Raw genomic sequence first — 9,305 nt, 5'->3', positions numbered from 1 at the left:
TCTAGACTCTCTTGACAGCTCCCTCCGGCTAAGCTTCAGACTGTAGGAAAGTAGAAGCTTCCAGGGGTTGCTAATCCCTGGGTGATTTAGCCTCCCTAGTGGATTCCCTTGACCCTGTCCACAATTCTGTGGACAGTCCCTCTGATCAGCCCTTGGAGTGGCTGTCTCTTGCCACTGGGGCCCTGGAAGGTGTGCCTAGCCACTGGACCTCCCCTGAAAGGAGACAGTCCCAGTCCCAGTCTCAGAGGCCCGTGGTCCTTCTGGGGGCTTAGCTGGGTCTTAGGCACTGCCCCTTCCTGACTCTCTATTCCTGATGACCTTTCCATCCTCATTAGGAAAGTTTGGGATTGTGTAGTTCTTTGGTTTCACCACCCACACTAATAGCAGCCAAGCCTTTCTGTGACTAGATTTAGTTTTTGACAAAGGTTTAGTGAAACACGTTCAGATAATCCCTGGGTCCCATCCTCTATGCTCTCCTGGTTCCAGCTACAGTTTGGTCAAGGAATCCAGGAAATCTTCTCTCCAAAGGGACCAGTGGTGTTTCATCTGGTCAACAGCCAAAGAGAGGGCAGAGCTGGAAAGAAAGGGGAAGTTTATATTTCATTTAGGCAAGAGATAATTCTTGATATTTTCAGGTCACCGGACTCTGTTCTAAATGCCGAGAGCAGGTCGTGACCACGCTTGTCTTCGAGGAACTCACTGAGGCGGATTTGCTCCATATGAGGAAAAACTTCCTAAAGGCTAGAGCCACTGGGAAATAGAACAGAGCTTTGTTGGAGGGGAGGGTCCCCTCCTCACTTGGATGACGTTGTGACTGAGTAGAGGTGGGCCAAAGCCCAGCGCCGGTTGAGGGGCAACATCGGTGGTCTACTTCTAAGCTTGTTTTCGAATCTGGGATCCTACAGGAAATTTGGGAAACTGCAGCCTAGAGAAAGGACTCACCTTTCTAATCTGAGCAAGAGTCACTCCAAAGGAGCACAGCACCCAAATACCTCTTTCAAAGTGGATGAGGAACCACCCAATATGAGGCTGCAATATCTAAGTCGTGAGATATATGCTGAACAAACACATCTTGGGAAGAGCGTCCAGAGGAGATATTGAGGATGTTAGAGCTAGATATCAGAGGAGAAATAGGTGGTGTTGGTTCAAAAGGTGTCCTGAGAGGAAACAGCAGGCATCAATCAGATTGTAGCTCCAGCCTCTAGGGGCCTTGTGTATTCCCATTCTACAGCCCAGGTGTCAGAGGCTGGGGAAGCAAGGGGTTAGTTAAGGGTGAATGGAAGAGGAGGCCTTGATCTTTTATATATATATAATTTATATAGATTACATGATTTTGTTTATGTGTTTTTGACCGCGCTGGGCTTTCACTACTGCATAGGCTTTACCCTCGTTGCAGCCAGCGGGGTCTGCTCTGTAGCGGCGCACAGCCTTCTCATCGCAGTGGCTTCTCTTGTTGCGGAGCATGGGCTCTAGCGTGGGTGTGCAGCCTCTGTAGTTGTGGCTCCCCAGCTGTACAGCACAGGTCTCTAAAGTTGGGGCGCTTGGGCTTAGTTGCTCCACAGCATGTGGGATCTTCCCGGACCAGGGATCGAATCCGTGTCTCCTGCATTGGCAGGTGGATTCTTTACCACTGAGTCACCAGGGAAGCCTGAGGAGGCCTTGATCTCAGGCACCACCTTCTACTGTGCTGCTGCTGTGGCTCTCTCCTTCTGTAGGTCTCAGTTTGCTGACCTGTAAATGGGGGGGGATTCTAGGTGGATTGAAGAACACCATCCCTACACCACGCTGCTCCCCAGGGGCCTGGGCACCCCTGCTGCAGTCACCAGTGATTGGGGACAGACCCACTGGGTACTCCCTAGCAGTCCGGAGCCTGCCTGGTCTCCGTGGCATGGTGGCTGGCCCAAGGCAGGCCGGCAGGGCCCCAGGCTGCCTCCCACTTGGCTTCTCACCACGGCAGGGCCAGCTCAGCTCCTCCTTCCTCTTGGCGGGCATGCCCGAGGTTCTGAAGTCCCGCCAGCTATCTGCCCTGGGAAGGAAGCGAAGGGCAGCACCTGTGGGAAAAGTCATTCACTGGCCACAGGTGGCAGGGTCAGGGCCTGAGTAGTGCTGCCAGCTGGCCCAGCTGCTGCCCTGGGGAGGGGTGGCTTGGGTCTTCCTTTGCCAGCACCCTGAGGCCTTTTGAGACGTTTCTCATCTTCATCACCTCCTTTGTCTGTCCCCCCTTCCCTCCCCCTGCCCTTGCCCCTGAGGGGCTGACATCACCTCTCTCTAGGCTGCTGCATCAACCTCCCCACAGCTTCCTTGCAGCTGCTGCTGCTAAGTCACTTCAGTTGTGTCCGACTCTGTGTGACCCGATAGATGACAGCCCACCAGGCTCCCCCGTCCCTGGGATTCTCCAGGCAAGAACACTGGAGTGGGTTGCCATTTCCTTCTCCAATACGTGAAAGTGAAAAGTGAAAGTGAAGTTGCTCAGTTGTGTCTGACTCTTAGCGACCCCATGGACTGCAGCCTACCAGGCTCCTCGGTCCATGGGATTTTCCAGGCAAGAGTGCTGGAGTGGGGTGCCATTGCCTTCTCCAATGCATGAAAGTGAAAAGTGAAAGGGAAGTCTCTCAGTCATATCCGACTCTTAGCGACCCCATGGACTGTAGCCCACCAGGCTCCTCCGTCCATGGAACTTTCCAGGCAAGAGTACTGGAGTGGGGTGCCACTGCCTTCTCCTCCTTGAAGCTACCACAGTATTAGATGCTTGTTTTGTGTGTTTGTTCACTCCTTCATGTTCATTTTTATATGATCACAGGCTGGATGCTCTTCCAGCCTGAGGGTAAAACAGGGAACAGAGTATTCTCCTGCCCTGTACTTTGTGGGACTGATGCTCCCTTGGGTCACAGATGCTGCTTGCCCAAAATAAATACTCAATGGCAAACAAAATGAGCTAACGAAAAGACACATGTTGATGAGGGCTTGTACCAGAACCACATAATCTGAGCTTTCACAAAAGAGAAAAGTTGGGAATGCTGGGTGGAGAGGGATCTAACCTAAGTGGAGTCCAGGCTCCTGAGCCAGACATGCAAGGTTGGTTGCTGCTTAGATTGGGCTGTATTCTCCCTCAAAAGATATGATGAGTCCTAAATCCTAGGACATCAGAACATGACCTTTTGGAGTTAGACTTTTTACAGAGGTAAAGTGAAGCCATTAGAGTGGGTCCTAATGCAGTATAACTGGCGTCCTGATGAAAAGGGGGACCTTTGGATACAGACATGCACACAGGCCATGTAAACAGAAATGGAGAGATCTGGGTGATGCTCCTGTAAGAAACAGCGAGGATGGCCAGCAACCACCAAAACGAGAGAGACACGGACAGGGTCTCCACAGGGTCTCCTTCACAGATGCCTGAAGGACCCAGCCCTGTAATGGCTTGGTCCTGGCCTTTCCAGCCTCCAGAATCGTGAGATCATAAGTTTCTGCTGTTTGTGCTGTGCTTAGTCGCTCGGTCATGTCCAACTCTTTGCAATCCCATGGACTGTAGCCCGCCAGGCTCCTCTGTCCATGGGATTCTCCAGGCAAGAATTCTGGAGTGGGTTGTCATGCCCTCCTCCAGGAGATCTTCCCAACCCAGGGGTTTAACCCAGATCTCCTGCATTTCGGGCAGATTCTTTACCATCTGAGCCACCAGGGAAGCTCTCCTGCAGTTTAAACCGCCTCATCTGTGGGCCTTTGTTATGGCAGCTCTGCTCGTGTGGAAGGACACAGAGTCCTGAAGATGAACCTGTTCTTCCCCTCTTCTGAACTTTTGCACCCGTGGGTCCCCCCGCCAGGGATGTCAGCTGTATCTCCCCACTGAGGAACCTCTGATTCCTGTCCCCACCCCAGGCTCATTCCTCCCCCATCCTCCCTTCTCCTCCCTGGCCACATTTGTGCCTCCATTTCTGGTCTTAGAGTTGACTCTCTGCTCTCACAGCCTGTGACACATTCTCAGTCCCAGACTATATTCGCCAAGGTTACTCAGACCTGAGTAAAGACAGGGACACCATTGTCACAAAAAATTCCCATAGCACCCCCACTCCCCTGGTCCTGGGACATTCCCCTTAGCTTCATTTTATTTATTTATCTATCTACTTATTTACATATGTATTTATTTATGCTGCACCACACAGCAGCTCAGATCTTAGTTCCCTGACCAGGGTTTGAACCTGTGTCCCCTGCATTGGGAGTGCAGAGTCTTAACCACTGGACTGCCAGGGAAGTTCCCCATTGAGCTTATTTTATAGTGCAATTTAGGAAACAAAACTCTTACTGCAAATTACCACAACAAAGAGAAAACTTTATAACTGGCTAAAAAAATAAAAGATTATCATCAAAATGAAAACACAATAAATTCCCAGATAAGAGTGCACCTGGACCTTGGATGAGAGCACTCACCTTTAGAGGAGTCAGGAAATACTGAATCCTGGGAGAGTGTCACCCAGCTACACAGGAGAAGCACCTGAGGGGCTTATAAAGAGGCCTGTTACCTGGGCTTGTTCTTGAATTGGTCAGGGTGGGCTTAGGATCCTTCCTCCCACCCCAGTTTTTTCAAGCTCCCAGATGATCTGGTTTGTGGGCTGCATGGCGCACTCCTGGAGCTTCCCCAACCAGTCCTGGGCCCTCAGATGCCCAGTTTCCCGCACCATGGGGTGAGCACACAAGGCCTGGGTTGGGTGAGCTAGAACCCCCCTAACAGGCACTGCTCTGTGTCTGTGGTGGTTGGTGGTTTAGCTCAGTCATGTCCTACTCTTTGCAGCCCCAGGGACTGCAGCCTGCCAGGCTCCTCTGTCTACAGGATTTTCCAGGCAAGAATACTGGAGTGGATTGCCATTTCTCCAGGGGATCTTCCCGACCCAGGGATCAAACCTACATTTCCTGCATTTCAGGCAGATTCTTTACCCCTGAGCCATTAGGGAAGCCCATTCCTGCTCCCTTCTGGTAGCTTTGAATCTGGGGTCAGACTGTGGCCACACTCCATAGCGTACCTCCCTCATCTTACAGCTCGCTGACTCAAGGATGGAGTCTTCCATTTCATTTTATAGTTGAGGAAGCTGAGACCCAGAGAGGTGGAAAGTCCTGGCCCAGGGTCACCAAGTTTGACGAGAACCCTGACTGCTGACTCAGTGTCTTTTCTTGCTGCTTCCAACCAGACTGGCTGTCCCTCTGAGCACAATGTGTTAACACATTGACTATGAATGTGACGTATTTTCATTGTTCCAAAGGCCGTGTTCACATGCATTCTGAAAACTCACCACCTCTGTTAGTTAAAAAACAAAAAGGAACGGAGTCTAATCAAGCTGGTCCCATGCTGCCCCCGAAATCTGGATTTCACATCTGCTAGGGACACGTGGAAGGCTTCCCTTGTGGCTCACACAGTAAAGAATCTGCCTGCAATGCAGGAGACCCAGGTTCTATCCCTAAGTAGGAAGATCCCCTGGAGAAGGAAATGGCAACCCACTCCAGTATTCTTGCCTGGAGAATTCCATGGACAGAGGAGCCTGGAGGACTACAGTCCATAGGGTAGCAAAGAGTCAGACATGACTGAAATGACTTACACACACAGGGCCACATAGACACTGCAAGTGTCCCCCAGAGTAACCATGGAGAGGCCTAAACACCCGTCTCCCAGGCTGTGTGTTAGGATCAAGGATGTGTGATGCAGAACTTGGACTCCCCAGAGATCACAGGAAATGGGGTCTCACAGCTACACTAATGAGTAGCCAAGGTGTTATAATGTGGCTTCTCCTACTTACTTTAGGTGAAACTTTACAGCATTTAAGCCATGTTAAACAGTTCAAAAGGAGAAGGCAATGGCACCCGACTCCAGTACTCTTGCCTAGAAAATCCCATGGACAGAGGAGCCTGGTAGGCTGCCGTCCATGGGGTCGCTAAGAGTCAGACACGACTGAGTGACTTCCCTTTCACTTTTCACTTTCATGCATTGGAGAAGGAAATGGCAACCCACTCCAGTGTTCTTGCTTGGAGAATCCCAGGGACAGGGGAGCCTGATGGGCTGCCGTCTATGGGGTCACATAGAGTCGGACACGACTGAAGTGACTTAGCAGCAGCAGCAGCAGCAAACAGTTCAAAATGGAGTCACAGTGGCCAACGTGAACTTCTGTATTAGATGTCTTGCATTTGCTGCGGGATTGTGAGTGTCTTAGAGTGAGAAACTGAGCAGTACTTTAGATAAGAAATTTGATGGAGATAAGAAATGGGATGGGAACATATGTAACTGGAACAGAAGGAGCAATCAATACAGAGAAGATACCGTGTGTGCAACAGTTTCACCTACTGACGCACTCCTTGAAGAGAAACGCTGAGCCCAGCAACTAGAAAAACAAACACCATATATTAATGCATATATGTGGAATCTGAAAAAATTGGTATAGATGATCTTCTTTACAAAGCAGAAATAGAGACACAGATGTAGAGAACAAAGGTATGAATACCAAGTAGGGAAAGGCGGGAATGGGATGAACTGAGAGATTGGGATGGACATATATACACTATTGATGCTCTGTATAAAATAGATAACTAATGAGAACCTACTATATAGCACAGGGAACTCTACTCAGTGCTCTGTGGTGACCTGAATTGGAAGGAAATTTAAAAAAAGAAGATATATATATATATATATATATAAAACTCATGTACTTTGCTATACAGTAGAAACGAATACAACATTATAAAGCAACTATACCTCAATAAAAGTTAATTTTAAAAAAGAAGGCTCTTTGCTGGAGGATTTGATCCCACAGTGCTGACCTGTCGCAGATAAGACGCTGCCTGAGGCCCTGTCCGAGCAGGGGGTGACTTCCCATTCATGGTCGTCTCAAGACCCGTGGCCAGACCAAGACCCCTGCTCTTGCTGACATGCTTCCTTCCCAACTTCTTCTTAGAGTGTTTACTCCCTTTCCTCGTTTCCCTACTCTGACTAAGCTGTGTTGTGTGCTGTTTGTGTTCAGTTAACGAAGGGGCTCCAGGTTTTGTGTGTCTCCAGGTCTGTGATTCTTCCCGGCCTTATCACTGGGCTCTGTGACGCACACAGCATCCAAGGCATTAATCGTGGGGCCTTCTGATCTCTGCCTTCCTGGGAGTTTTCTCAGGAAGTATCTCTGATAACAGGACTTAAGCTTATTGTAGGAGAGGAACTTGGGTGGAGAGACCTGGGGCCCCGCTCCAGCTTGGGTCCCCAACAGCTGCCTTCCATGTCCCTGGGGTGTATGGCCATCACTGCACCTGTCGTCAAGTCCAAGGTCACCCAGGTCACCCGAGGCTCAGGGCAGAGCCTCCACTGTGTGCTTATGGTGCGGCCAACAGCCTAAGGGATCCTCAGCAAGTTGCTTTCCCCGTCTTCAGTCTCTTCTTAGCTTCTGTGCTGTTTTTAAATCACTTCCCCCAAGTTCTTGCCTGTATCTATTAGTCTGGGGAGCAGGTGAGGCAGGCTGTCCTTGAGCAGGGAGGCCCTCTCACCATCCCCTCCATCATACCTGCTTCCATGTGCCACCCTCCAAGGGTTTCATGGCTGTTGTTCAGGTAGCTAACTTGTGTCTGACTCTTTGTGACCCCATGGACTACAGCATGCCAGGCTTCTCTGTCCTTCACTATCTCTCGGAGTTTACTTAAACTCATGTCCATTGAGTCGATGATGCCATCCAACTATATCCTCCTCTGTTCCCCACCCTTCTCCTGCCTTCAATCTTTCCCAGCATCAGGGTCTTTTCCATCAAGGGGGGTCTCCTTACGGCCCCCCTGGAAGTCTGCGGGGGCCTCCTCCTCCTCGCTGGCCTCCCAGCCTGCAGTCTCAGTTGGCGGTCTTCCTGCAAGCCCGGGCCTAGAACCCCCGGCTCTGTGGAGCCTTCCCCGTCTTGCTCCTGCCTCTTCTGGGTCCTGTCCTGGGATGCGCCTTGCTTTTGGCAGGCAGAGGGCAGCAGGGCTGTGTTTGATTACATGCTGGCATGCAGAGAGCACTGCCTCACGGTAGGCCGCTTCCCCTCAGTCCAGTGCCTGGCACAGAGCTGGCATTAGGAGTGTCTGCAGAGTCTGTATCCTGTTGACTGAATTTGCTGCCCTGTCCAGAGTGTGGGTTCATGGCCAGGGCTGGGTCTCTCCTGCTCAGGGCTCCCTCCTCCTCATTACACTGTTTATTGAGCACCACCCCCCGCCCCCTGCCCTTTACTATGAAGCCTCTACTACAGTCGCTCAGTAAATCCTCATCATACTCTCTGCTTGTAAGGACTGTTCTGGAGCCCACTCGCCCTCGAGTTTTGTGGGTTTTTTTTTTTTTAATACTTTTCTTTCTTTATTTTTAGCTGTGTTGGGTCTTTGTTGCTGAGTGGGCTTTTCTCTAGTTGCAACGACCTGGGGCTACTTTCCACCTGCAGTCTGTGGGCTTCTCGTTGTGGCGGCTCCTCTTGTTGTGGGGCTTGGGCTCCAGGGCGTGAGGGCTTCAGCAGTTGCGGCACTCGGGCTCAGTAGCTGTGGCTCCCAGGCCCTAGAGCATAGGCTCAATAGTTGCGGTGCACGAGCTTAGGGATCAAACTCATGTCTCGTGCCTTGGCAGGTGGATTCTTTACCACTAAGCCATTCAGGGAAGCTCTGCCCTCAAGTCTGAAGCTCAGTAACACCTGACGTGCCACCAGGGGTTAGAAACTGCTGTGGTGGTTGGGTGACCAAGAGGGGAGATACTCAGGGGAGGCGATGAGTTTCCCTCAGAGCCCCCCTGGGGTTGATCATGGGACAGGCTGGACCACCTTGAACACCCCTCCCTCCACCAGGTAGAGAACACCTTTGTGGGTTAGGACTCATGGTGAGGTCTGGTTGGCTGAGTCATACCCACCCTCCCACGTCAGAAAAATCCCTCTCTACAGGGTCGGCATTGGACACTCCCCTCAGAAGCCATTCCCTGGACCCCTTCTCAGCACTTGACCCTGCCTAGGATGGCACTGCCCGGCAGGCAGAGAGAAGGCTTTGAGGCAGCCTCAGTCCAGGGACCGCAGGGGGCGGGGTGGGGTGGGGACTGGGAGACTGTCTATGCTCTGCAAATGTTCCCACCACAGCCTCTGGAAGCCGGAGCCCCTTTAACCTCACCAAGAGCCAAAGCTTCCGGGTGGGCCCATCACCACCAAATTTACCACCACAAAGAGGCCACGTCCTAGCACAGCCTTCCGTGATCTCAAGGCAGCCAGGGAGAGGCCTGACCCTCAGTCCCAACAACAGGACAGTGATCCTCTCTATGTGCTGGAACAGCGAACACCCCCCTGCCACCCTCCCCA

General features: G+C 51.4%; 1 non-coding gene across 1 annotated transcript; it reads right to left on the bottom strand.

Moving 5' to 3' along the window:
* Positions 1 to 4,172: 4,172 nt before the first annotated feature.
* On the bottom strand, positions 4,173 to 4,245 carry TRNAG-CCC (transfer RNA glycine (anticodon CCC)). Its single transcript has one exon. It is a non-coding gene; the product is annotated as a tRNA-Gly (tRNA).
* Positions 4,246 to 9,305: the final 5,060 nt, after the last annotated feature.

Source organism: Bos javanicus, chromosome 26 (genome assembly GCF_032452875.1).
Source record: "Bos javanicus breed banteng chromosome 26, ARS-OSU_banteng_1.0, whole genome shotgun sequence".
NCBI classification, from domain to species: Eukaryota; Metazoa; Chordata; class Mammalia; order Artiodactyla; family Bovidae; genus Bos; species Bos javanicus.
This window is presented reverse-complemented; position numbering and strand designations above follow the sequence as displayed.